This window comes from Lepisosteus oculatus, chromosome 25 (assembly GCF_040954835.1).
Source record: "Lepisosteus oculatus isolate fLepOcu1 chromosome 25, fLepOcu1.hap2, whole genome shotgun sequence".
NCBI lineage: Eukaryota > Metazoa > Chordata > Actinopteri > Semionotiformes > Lepisosteidae > Lepisosteus > Lepisosteus oculatus.
This window is the reverse complement of record NC_090720.1, coordinates 9,043,106-9,056,369: the sequence shown is the minus strand read 5'-3', so window position 1 is coordinate 9,056,369 and position 13,264 is coordinate 9,043,106. Positions and strand designations below refer to the sequence as shown.

The following is a 13,264-nucleotide window of genomic DNA, read 5'->3' as shown; positions in this document are numbered from 1 at the left end:
CTGTGAAATGAATTATTATTTTATTGCCTTTGGTTCTAAAATGAGAACAGCCAGATTAGTTCAAGACGAAAGCAACCTCACTGTACTTTGTCCCTCTGTCTTAGCAGGAATTTTTTTATTGTTATTTTTCTTACTGCTCTTTGAAAAAGCTTAAGTGTTCCATCCCTGTGTGTCTGCGTAGAATCAGCCAAAGAGGGAGTGAGAGAGAAGGGGGGAGAAAATGCAGATGTAAGTAAAATAGTGTGTGAGGTTGCTGACAAGCACAGAATACAGAAATACTGCCTGGTGAAGGGCTTTGATTTTCTTCAAACGCCCATCCGGCTGGGCATTTGATTTAAGAATATGCTACCCAACTTTGCCACAATTAAAAATAGCAATCATGGCATGAGCTTATGTGCGGGGCGCAACACGGAGCATAAGGCAGAGCAGGCTTAAACACCACAGGATCAGGAGACCTCCTGGGAAGAACTAAGGTTGCTGCTGGAAGAGGTGTTAGTGGGGCCAGCAGGGGGCGCTCACCCTGTGGTCTGTGTGGGTCCTAATGCCCCAGTATAGTGACGGGGACACTATACTGTAAACAAGCGCCGTCTTTCAGATGAGACGTAAAACCGAGGTCCTGACTCTCTGTGGTCATTAAAAAATCCCAGGGTGTTTCTCGAAAAGAGTAGGGGTGTAACCCCGGCATCCTGGCCAAATTTCCCATTGGCCCACACCAATCATGGTCTCCTAATAATCCCCATCTATGAATTGGCTTCATTATTCTGCTCTCCTCCCCACTGAGAGCTGATGTGTGGTGAGTGTTCTGGTGCACTATGGCTGCCGTCGCATCATCCAGGTGGGGCTGCACACTGGTGGTGGTGGAGAATATCCCCAATAACCTGTAAAGGGCTTTAAGTGGAGTGTCCAGAAAAGCGCTATATAAGTGTAAGCAATTATTATTATTATTATTATTATTATTATTATTATTATTATTATTATTACCTGTGCCTCAAGGTTTGGTGGCAGACGCTGGAGTGGGTGGCTATTTCTTTCGTGGACACAGAATTCTTGTAGGGTGGGGAGATGGACTCTGTGTTTTGCCTGACATTTTTGCTCGCTCTGTTTATGTGGTGACATTATGGGATTCCTTCCGATGCATTCTCATTTTTTTCTTGCTTTCCCAACATGTGCAGATGTGATTGGGCGACTGTAAGCTTGGTTAGAAAGACTGTGATTTCTCATTAGCCGAGAAGGATGTGTAAGTGCTCCTTTACTCCATAGACTGTGAGGTCTGGTGGGCAGTTTTTACCGAGTTGGCTGGTTTTATGATGTATAGAATTTCACACGCTCTTCTTTTATCTTGGAGTAATAATGATGCGAATGAATGAATCAAGAACAGTGTGGAAGAATATTTGCTGAAATGCTTGGTGTTAAGAAAGGGAATAACAAGATATCATCCCGTAACCCTGTATTGGATAAGGTGCTTAGAAAATGGATGGATCATGTATTTGGCGATCTGAGGACATTTGAGTCCGTTCTTAGATGGTCATTAGGGGCTATTAGGCAAAGGTTTTTTTTTTCATTAATTCAATATTCCAGCATCGTCCGAAATCACGCGGTGTTTTAATCATCTGTACTTGCAATACTTGTGATACTTAAGCATGAAAGGCTGGTGATATAAAACAAATCCTGTCAACGGGATATGAAATTGATCCAGATTCTGAAAGAAAAGCAGATGTTTAGCCTAGTATAAACATCTGAAGAACTGAGTATTGAGTACATTTTGTCTGATAGGGAGCCAGTTGGGATTTGCCAGGTTTTCGAGACGGGTTTCAGGCAGCAGTGCCCCTTGCTATGGGCGCGAGGTGGACAGACAGCCCCTCGTGCCCACAGACTTGAACCCCTCAGGTCTGGCAAGTGCGTCTCAGTCTAAGACCTAGTGAAACAGGTGATCTGACTCCTTGTTTCGAACAATTAGGCCATTAAAAGACTAGAAGAGGAACGGAAATGAAAACGACATCGGCTCTTCCCTGGGACAGGTTATCGGGACGTGTGCGTTCTCTGAAATGCATATTGCCAGGCCTGTTGAGCTAATGTCCCTGCCCAGCCGGCACCCAGACCAGCAGTCCTTCCTCCTGCTTCTCTTCCAGGCCATAGGCGAGTATTTTGGAGCTCAAACAAGTTCTTGTTTCTTGTGCATAAATATCAGGTGGCAATACATTTCCCTATATTTCCCAAATATATTGGGGCTACATATTTGGCGTGGCTGTTCCTGTGCTGAGGCTTGCAACTCTCGGCCGCCTCTTGATTTCAGTCTCTCTTGTAGAAGCTGTTTAGAAACTGAAGTGAGATCTTGAGCTGAGTGAGATCAGAATAAAATATTAGCAGCCGGCCTGGAATGTGAGGCATACTTTCGCAGCTGTTAGGCTTGGGCTGCAGTGCACCTTCTCCCAGTCTGCGTGCCTGGCTGTGCAGAGCTTGCTGACCTCGGTCTTCCTGAAGCCCGTCTGCCACTCTCTGCCCTCTTGAGGTCAGGAGGGGGCTATCATGTAAGGATCTTACAATGAGGGTGGGATGAGAGAGGGCCGAAGGGGGAAAGGGGGCTGTTTTTAATTGAGTGCAGACTCTCTCTCTCTCCATCGCTCTCTGTCTGTGCGTATTCGCCCCGTCGGAGGATCTTATGTAACATTCCTGGCAGTGCGATCAGGAGATGAGAGAGATCGGCACCCTGTACCCGCCCGCCGGTCAGTTATTGCCTTTCCTGAAGCTGGGAGATGGCATGTTCTCCTCTCGCACACGTACTTGCTGGGAAAGGTGCCAGGTCCCACCTTGCTTCGGGCGCCCTCCCTGAACCAGGACTAGCCCACGTGAAAGGCCTGAACTGGACGTCCCAGCTTCTTTTGTAAAAGGAGCTGTTGGTCCTATTTTCCAGAAAGCCCTCGCCCCTGGAAATTAACAAATGCAGGTGTCCTGCTTTCTTCTTTTGGGGCAATAAAACGGTACCATACCAGCCAGTGGTGAATTAAGGGCATATCATCGTATTGTTCAAGTGCCCCCAAACAGCTCTTTAATTAGTTCCATTGAGCAGGTTCAGGCTGGTGTTTCTCTCGTGTGTTTTATCTTTGCCCTCAAAATCAGTTTCAGTTCAGTTTTCTCTGGATCTGGTGCTGCTTGTGCAGCGTGCTCTCTGACTGGGCAGCCCAGAGCAGTAGAGCCCGTAAGAGAAACCCTGCTGTCAGTTTTAATTGGCCCGGCTTGGTCTTCGTGTTGTAAGGGGGGGGGGGGGTGAGACGCGCAGGAAATCTCAGACAGGAAATCCAGCCATCACCGCGTCTCTCTGTAAAAATAATTTTTTGCAAATGTGTGGATTTCTGAAGCTCCTCCTTTGAGGAGTGTTGTAACGACGTGTTTCGGTGAAACGCGCTGGGGGCAGGTTCCCATGACCTTGGCAACCTGTCGGCTTTTAGGGCTGTAGAACAAACAACTCCGCTGGCCTTGGCTTTCACTGGGGTGAACTGCAGTAATTGAAAAGCTCACACTCTTGAAAGGATGTGGTCAGACGTTCAGCATTTTAAAATATCGCCAATCGTCAGCTGAATGCCTACAGAAAAGAGATGTCAGTTGGATTGCAGGTTTTTTGCTCATGTTATAACAGCTGTCTGTGACGGCTATAGTTGTTTTTTTTACCGTACAATCTTATTTCAGAATGTCCTTGCAGATTGAGGCCTCTCAGGTCTTTGTATATTCGAAACGCTTGCTTCAAGTTTGGGTGTTCAGTGGGTTGTCTTCTTTCTTTTGGTGCTCTTGTCCTAAACACAGTGCTGCTGAGACGTCTGCAGTAGCAGGTACTGGCTGATGGTCACCAGCAGGGGCTGAGACGTCTGCAGTAGCAGGTACTGGCTGATGGTCACCAGCAGGGGCTGAGACGTCTGCAGTAGCAGGTACTGGCTGATGGTCACCAGCAGGGGCTGAGACGTCTGCAGTAGCAGGTACTGGCTGATGGTCACCAGCAGGGGCTGAGACGTCTGCAGTAGCAGGTACTGGCTGATGGTCACCAGCAGGGGCTGAGACGTCTGCAGTAGCAGGTACTGGCTGATGGTCACCAGCAGGGGGAAGCAGTGAACCAGGAGAAAAGGATCTGATTTTCCAATGCCGTACTGTTCATAACAGGGGTAGTCAAATTACATACCTTCCCGTTCCTTCCACTGGCATGTTTTGAGAAAACCCACTTCTTAATGGCCGATGAACTGATTATTCATTCATTAACTTGGTTTTCGCGCTGCTTATTGGACCTGCTGGTTGCAAACCTCGTTATAATGCTGTGATGCTCTTCTTTTGTCTCTAAGCACTAGAAAGGCAGTGATCTGAATGAAAGGTGAAGAGTCTCCAAAAATAAGTCAAATAAAAATCCTTAGTCCACTGGGCTGTTTCCTGGAATGCAGAGTCAAACTTGGCTTTACTCTGTGTCCAGTGCAGAAGTGGATTCCTGTTGTCATTTCTTTTCCCTGCATTCTGCTGCCTGCCTCTCCTCTTTGCTTTGTTTGTCCTGTCTTTGTCTGCAAAAGCCCTTTCGGTCTTATAAACGTTTTTTCGCTGGCCGGGCGTCTTGTAAATCCCTTCACACAGAGGCTGTGATTTGTTTCCTGTCCTCCTTTGTCTTTCGCTGGCCTCCTGCGCCCAGGTTGGGCGGAAACGAGCTCGCAGCCAGTGTCTGTGATGTCATGCTGGTGGTCAAAGAGGAGAAGTGGAAGCAGGTTGCAGGAGATCTTTTCCTGTGCTTTCCTCCTCGCCTCCTTCCTCTGGGTCTCTTGTCTTTCTCCCCCTCTGCCCCTGGCATCTTCTTCTGTCTCCCCTCGTGCACCGTTTTTCAAGAAGAGAGAAACTTTTCCTTCCCTCCTTCCCACTCTCCCTTTTTCCTGCTCTTCTCTTGTCTTTAGTTTTCTTCTGTCTGTGTCTTGTTCCCCATTCTCCTCTTCTGCCTCTGTCCCTGTCCCGGTCTTGGTCAGGGAATAGCAGGTTGAGTGTCTGTGCCCTGTTTTTGTTTGGACACTGGGTACCGAGAGACGCCACACTGAAGGGGTCCACTAAGCTAAGCCTTCTGGTCCTGCCCAGGAGCAAAACAACTCTGAGACCCCCCCTCCCAGAATCCCCCTTTCCAGGAAAGCACTCAAGATGCCGATAAGATATAAATTCAAAGGCCTATATAAATTCCTTATGGATATTCCCCTAGTCTTCTTCAAAGCGTGGTGTTATTTCTTCATGAAAAAAATTCAAACGTGTCTTTTATTATCACTAAAAGTGATTACTAGTTTGTTTGATGGCAGCCTTAGCCTGGGTTTGATGATAATCTAAAGGGATTGTCTTTTTTTTTAAAGAGGGATTGTCTTTCTCCCAAATCGTTAGTCCCGTCTCTCAGAGTCAAATGTTGTGAACAGACCAACATACTTGGCAGAAGGTGCCTTACTAACAGCTGGAGTCTTCAGGATACTGGACCGGGCACAGGAGGAGAGACGGGGAACGCGCAGAGCCTTTCCTTGTGTGGGGCGGGCAGGAAACGGGAAAGAAAAGGAGACAGGCGGGACGAGAGACGAGCTTGAGTGCGCTTTCTTTGTATCGCCTGGCTCCGATGCCAGGCTGGACGGGGAGTGGGTTGTTTAAACAGGTAGCACGATGAGAGAGAGAGATGGTTCTGATTCAGTGGTCCCCATGTGGGAGTATTTGAATAAGAGGGTTTGGCATTTTTCCTTGTCATTTGATCGTGGGTGGGCTGATAAGATTACTCTGCCCATGCGAGACCCAGGTGCTTTTTAAAATATAAACACCCACACCTCCTCTGGCCTCGTACCTGCAGTAACACCAGCGTGGAGACCCAGGTGGACATGTCGCCAGATGCCACTGGACATCAGTTAAAGAAGCCACATGGCGTCACGCTCGGGGTATACAACTGAATGGGGGGCTGTTGCCTCACTCCTCTCCTCCGAGCTGCATGTTTCCTATACTAGGAAAGTTTCAGGCATTAAAGAGATTTTGACAGACGAGTAACAATGCCCTTGCAGGGGCAGTGCCAGGTTCGACACAGGGCGGCCTATAGATGAGAGCTCCTGCGGAGGTCAAAGGTCGCAGGCAGGTGTGCAGCTTCGTCTCCGTTACATGTCCGACATGTCCAGCTGCCCGACGGGAGCCCTCGTGCTGACTCGTGTTTGGCTCGACGGCTTCCTCGGAGTCCCCGCAGGGCGGGACGTGGCGTCGCTGCCCATCGCTGGGAGCCGACGGGGGCAGAATACCCTGGGGCAGGAACAGACAGCACCCGGCCGGTCGAGGTGGAGGCCCGGGCGGGTGGTATCCACGGCAACGGGTCCCCTCCCAGTACAAACAGCTGCTGGAGGGCAGAGATGGAGGGGGGCGGTGGCTGGGAGTCAGCCGAGGCAGGCTGACCTGCCGGAGTTTTCGTTTTGTCAATTTAAGTTTTTAAACTTTCCCTGAACTTTGTCACTCATGTAGGCAACAGACATTCAGCTTGGTTAGGAACCCATCTGGAGAAGAATGGTGGTCAATGTTTGATAATAATTATAACTCCTTACACTTACAGTGTGTTCTGATGAGCCAGGCTGATATTGTTTAATATTTTCAGAGGAAATCGGCTGTACCTGAGCTCAATTGGAGTGTCATAGCAAGACTTGACAATACTTGACTTGACAAGGTGAATACTTATCACATCAGGACCTTTCAGTGTTTTATTGAAGTTGTGTGTAAGACAAAATTTGTTCCACTTTAACATGATCAGTTTCTGTAGATCAGTGATGGGAAATCCCATATAAAATTATTTCTATATGAGTTTGCAACATATCAAATAGGAGAAAAATCCAAAGGAGAGTAAAATACTGTATGTTCTGAGGGCACTGTATGTGCACACACTGCAGCCCAGCCCCCTAACACCGAGCTACTGAACACACTGCAGCCCAGCCCCCTAACACCGAGCTACTGAACACACTGCAGCCCAGCCCCCTAACACCGAGCTACTGAACACACTGCAACCCAGCCCCCTAACTCTGAGCTACTGAACACACTGCAGCCCAGCCCCCTAACACCGAGCTACTGAACACACTGCAGCCCAGCCCCCTAACACCGAGCTACTGAACACACTGCAGCCCAGCCCCCTAACACCGAGCTACTGAACACACTGCAGCCCAGCCCCCTAACACCGAGCTACTGAACACACTGCAACCCAGCCCCCTAACACCGAGCTACTGAACACACTGCAACCCAGCCCCCTAACTCTGAGCTACTGAACACACTGCAGCATAGCCTTCTAACTCTGAGCTACTGAACACACTGCAGCCCAGCCCTCTAGCACTGACCTACTGAACACACTGCAGCATAGCCTTCTAACACCGAGCTACTGAACACACTGCAGTGCAGCCCCCTAACACCGAGCTGCTGAACACACTGCAGTGCAGCCCCCTAACACCGAGCTACTGAACACACTGCAACCCAGCCCCCTAACTCTGAGCTACTGAACACACTGCAGCATTGCCTTCTAACTCTGAGCTACTGAACACACTGCAGCCCAGCCCTCTAGCACTGACCTACTGAACACACTGCAGCATAGCCTTCTAACACCGAGCTGCTGAACACACTGCAGTGCAGCCCCCTAACACCGAGCTGCTGAACACACTGCAGTGCAGCCCCCTAACACCGAGCTACTGAACACACTGCAGCATAGCCTTCTAACTCTGAGCTACTGAACACACTGCAGCATAGCCTTCTAACTCTGAGCTACTGAACACACTGCAGCCCAGCCCTCTAGCACTGACCTACTCAACACACTGCAGCCCAGCCCCCTAACTCTGAGCTACTCAACACACTGCAGCCCAGCCCCCTAAGACTGAGCTACTGCACACACTGCAGCACAGCCCTCTAACTCTGAGCTTCTGAACACACTGCAGTACAGCCTCTAACACTGAACTACTGAACGCACCCAGCCCTCTGACACTGGGACTGTGGCTTAAGGGATGTGTGTGCAGAAGCACTCATGTTTATCTGCTCGCACATGAGATCTGTGAGAGAAAGTTCTGTGCTCCACATGCCGTAGACGTACTAAATCTAAATCTGTCTGCACAATACATTATTTTGATCAATACATTTTTTCGACCTTTTTTATTGCTGTTATATAACAAGTAGCCCAATAAATATGGCTTAGAAGGACATGTTAATGTCTCGCAACTAAAAATAACTGAAGGCCGGTGCCAGTGCGGTGGTTTCTGAATTACCAGATGGCCAGATGAAAATGCTGTTGCGTTACGAGCTGCACAGTGTTTTGCTGTCTGAAATGACTCCATTCTTGGGATTATGCTGGAGACCACTCTCTGTGCTCTCTTTCCCTTCCCTGTTGGCTTGACATCCACCAATAGGCCATCTGTTCTCTAAACTTCGTATCGGCACCTCTGATCATGGCCGCCTGTGGGATGCTCTCCGCATTCGCTTTCTCTCCTGTGTCAAAACCGTGCCCTGTGACAATGGTTGAATTTGGCAATACTGTTGTGTTCAATCTTTTTTTCACAAAAACAAAGCTGTTCGCCGCACTCAGTCCTTGCTTTCCCAATTATCCCTCTGTAGATGGTTACCAAAACAAACAGCTCCTCCTCTGGCTCATTAATGACATAGTGTACAGACACAGGTGGGAATTAAAGTGAATCTCGCACTCCCATATAAACATTCCTGGATTTTCTTGGGTGTAGTTTCAGATGCCTGTTCGCTGAACCAAGAAACCAAAAAGAAGAGCTAGCTCTTAATCCTGCCCAACGTGCTTGAACTGCACATGGTAAAAACATTTCCAATGAAGGATCTTATTGAGTTAAAGGGTTAATTAACTCCTCAGCTGGAAAAGAGGAGACAGAGTCCTCTAACTGGGAATATGAAGCACATTCTTGTGCCCTGAGCGTGGTGCTCAATATGAAAAGTGCTGTATTTGCTGTATAATGTATTTGCTAATCTGAGGCCATTTGAGTTGGGCCTTCAATGTTCATTAGGCGCTATTGGCTTTTATTTTTCCATAGAGTCAAGAAACTCAGCAATGGGCCGAAACCAGGCAGTATTTAATCATCTGGACACGCAATACTTTAATTGCAATTAAAGTATTTGAATTAATTTACAATTAAGAATGAAAGGCTGATGATATCACAATTTTCTGTCAACAGCATATGAAATCAACCTAGACTCTAAAAGAAAGGCAGTGTTTGTACTGGAATAAACTATTAAGTACTTTTTCCCCTCTTACATTTCACATGAGGAATCTTGCCCGTTTTATATAAACAGTTTTCTCAAGTGTAAACTGACTCTTGCCGTGTGGTTCAGGCTAGCATGAGGGCGACACTGTAGGAGCAGAACCGCGGGTTCAACCCAATTGTGAGCCCGGCCACTTCACTTAAAAAACGGTCCAGAAAGGCCTTGCTGTCTTTCACTTATGTTGTGCGTCTTCCTCGCTTCTGCTGCGCTTTTGCTTCCAGAGCTGCAGATCTTTCCAGGGTTTTGCAGTGATTCTCTTCCGGGCCTGTCCTGCCCCTGTGCTGCGAGTCGCCGCCTTGGGAGCTGTGGGGATTAGCTGCCCACCAGGTGCAGGCAGCAGGGCGGCGCTATGCCTGCACGGAGCCCGCGGAACCCCGCGCTGGGTGCTCAGCCAATGGGGGAGGAGGTCCAGCCCTCATGCCAGGGGCTGATGACGAAGCCGGCGCGTGGCGGTGAGGCTCGGCTGCTGGCGTGCTGCGGCAGGCTCTCCGCGCCTCCGATCGCTGCCTTTTCCTGCCCGCCCGCAGCAGGAAGGTTCCGGAGGCAGGCCGGGGAGAAAACGTGTCTGAGTCATTTCTCAGGAGCAGCCCCAGGTGCGACGTGGTGTGCCTGTTGTTTCTGGAAATATCGAACTGTCCTCTCCAGAGCGGGTTCAAGAAGTTCATTTTTACAATTGAGTTACAAATCACTTAGTGGGAGTGCAGGAGTGTTAAAAAGTATGAAAGGGCAGCCTGGCCTCTGTGGGAGTTTAAGACCATAATTTAAGAGTTAAACTGTTCCTCTAGGGGAGTGCCAGTACTATTCTCTTAGAAGTCAGGCCGGGAGGAGAGTGATTCTTTCTTCACCTGACTGATCCCACATTTCCACCAATTTTATTTCCTTGCTATACAAACCTCAGGATGTCCCCTCAAACACTGTATGTCCATTTGGTGAACAGATATGACACGGTACACGGTGGTGGCCATGGTAACCGCTATCGACTCGGAGGTGCTGCAGTGGAGATTTCGTGGTGTTTGTTTTAGCCACGATTTTCAATTTAATTTGGGGTGTGAAATCACAGAGGAAAATCAGAAAAGACAGTGCAGTGCCTAAGTTAAAAGATTATTTCTCTGTCCTGGAAGTATATTTCTGCTGGTCTGGATAGCTGAGATATTTGTTGACATACTTTTGAAAGTATACTTCTTTTTTAAGTGGATCAGGAATTTCATCCAACCGTAATCAAAAAGCCGCCTAATTCTGGTAATAGTCATCCTGTTGGCATAGGGCACCAGTCCATCGCAGGGAGCAAGGCAGGAAAAGACCCTGGACAGGACACCAGTCCCTCACAGGCCGCAAGACAGGACCACACCCTGGACAGGACACCAGTCCCTCACAGGCCGCAAGACAGGACCACACCCTGGACAGGACACCAGTCCCTCACAGAACACAAGGCAGGACACACCCTGGACAGGACACCAGTCCCTCACAGGACACAAGGCAGGACCACACCCTGGACAGGACACCAGTCCCTCACAGGACACAAGGCAGGACCACACCCTGGACAGGACACCAGTCCCTCACAGGACACAAGGCAGGACACACCCTGGACAGGACACCAGTCCCTCACAGAACACAAGGCAGGACACACCCTGGACAGGACACCAGTCCCTCACAGAACACAAGGCAGGACCACACCCTGGACAGGACACCAGTCCCTCACAGGACACAAGGCAGGACCACACCCTGGACAGGACACCAGTCCCTCACAGGACACAAGGCAGGACCACACCCTGGACAGGACACCAGTCCCTCACAGGACACAAGGCAGGACCACACCCTGGACAGGACACCAGTCCCTCACAGGACACAAGGCAGGACACACCCTGGACAGGACACCAGTCCCTCACAGGACACAAGGCAGGACCACACCCTGGACAGGACACCAGTCCCTCACAGGACACAAGGCAGGACCACACCCTGGACAGGACACCAGTCCCTCACAGGACACAAGGCAGGACCACACCCTGGACAGGACACCAGTCCCTCACAAGCCATTCACACACAAGCAGAAAAAAACAATTTAGAGACAATAACAATAATAAACTAGCCCACACTGTGTTAGGAAGGTGGCACCATTGCATCATAATCATGTGCTCACACATTAGCTTCTGTCCAAATAATTCAGTTTTCCCTCTGGGTTCTCCTGTTTACTGATTGCTCTCCATTTATCTCCCATGCATTTTTTCTTTGACTTCCATTCCAGGTGAAATGTTTTTGTATTTCTCTGTAGATCCTTGCACAAGCTAAGCGGTGCCGTCTTGTTCAGATGTAACCCATCTCATCCGTCGTTAACTGATATCGTTGGTCATGTTATTAGCGTGCTTGGGATATGTTTTTCTTCCATAGCCAACAAGGAAAATATAGACTTAAAGCAAATACGTAACTTGTAACCCCCTCCCCTTCAAAACACATCCCTAGCCTCACCAGGTATGTAGGGTTTTCTCTTAAGTGACTTGACAAGGGAGAAGCTCCTCTGTTGTTTCATTCATGTTTCTCACCTGTGGGATTGTAAGGGGTGTGTTGATACTGGGGTGGAGTTTTCCCAAATCGAGGAACAGTGAAACGGAAAGCAATTTAAATGAAGGCAGGTCGTTTTAAAAAACAAAAACTGGGCTCATCCGTTGGGGCGCGCGGAGCATGGCAGCGACCTGCCCTCCAATGACTTAATTGATCTTTCTTTCTCTGCTAATTAACGCGGTCAGGCTGTGGACCCCGTTTAAAAGCAGAACCTCTCTTTGTTTCAAAGGTAACGGCAGGTCTTTAGCAGGGGGGGGGGAATCATCGGACTGCAGCTGGCAGCCAAAAATCACTTCGCAGTCTCGCATGTGAAAGTGCAATTGGTGTGGCTACAAGCCAGTACAGAATAACTAATCTAAATGCTATGTCTGAAAACTGCCTCTGCCCAGAGCTTTCCTTCTGATATGCTGCCAGCGAGGAAACGTTTTGGGTCTGCACACTGCTCAGTCCACACTTCGTGGGGAGAAGATGCGTCAAGGTGGTGGGAACTTGTGTGTGTGTGTGTGAGCGTGGTTTCGCTGGGACGATTATCACGGTTGTAAAGAAGGGTTCAAGTTTAGGGCTCGACAAAAACAAAGTCAGTGCAGAGAAAGAAAAGAAATCCGGGCACCTTGGACCAAATACTAGAAGGAGATTGTTTAAAACGAGTTGTTTCTTGCCCATTAAATTATGTCAATGTTGTTAGATTTATTTCTTCAGGAAAAAAAAAATCTTTAGTTGCTAAATAGACTTCTTTGAATAGCTGCCAGAGGTTTTTTTTTCCCCATTTCCTTAGAAGGCTGTGTGATGTTATGTTGCACACAGTGAGCTGGAACCGAAACCACAGGCTTTTACAGGTTCAGCTGTTTTGAAGGAGGGGGGAACAGTTCGCTCTGCAGTTTTCTTGCGATCTGCAGTTGTGATTGGAGTCTTTATTTTTGGAGGGGAGATGGTGGTGATAGAGGGGGTAGTACATTCGGCTGCATGAAACATAAAATAATTCCAGGGAACGGGGTGCCATCCTCCAGGCATCTACTTTTCCATAAATAAAAAAGTCAATATACGATTTCTAGACAAGGCGTTGGCCCCTGATACGAGTCTAATTCTGATATCATGTTTATTCACTTGACTCCCTGAGTTACCACAGGCTGCCATGAATTCGTGTTAGGAGGTATCGCTGGTAAACACAGTACATTTAAGCGATATTATGACATGCCTAATAACTGTGTGCTGTCTAATAGGATTAATACAGCTTTCATGCTGATCTGCTGCATTACTTTGTTGTTACACGGATACTGCTAATTATCAATTACCAAAGACACTGGTTGTAGCAACATTGTGCAATGGATTGGAAAGGCTGTGAGGAGAGTAGTCCTGTTGCAGGACAAGAAATGTCCAGCCGTAGTCCAGGAGAGTGATCACTGCGCAGGTCTCATAGGCCACATTAAAGGGTGTTCTAAACCTA

General features: G+C 48.4%; 1 protein-coding gene across 7 annotated transcripts in view; it reads left to right on the top strand.

The window, feature by feature from the left end:
- LOC102695504 (pleckstrin homology domain-containing family G member 5) overlaps positions 1–13,264 on the top strand; it is a 101,177-nt gene that overhangs the window by 25,620 nt on the left and 62,293 nt on the right. The gene's annotated exons all lie outside the window — the stretch shown is intronic.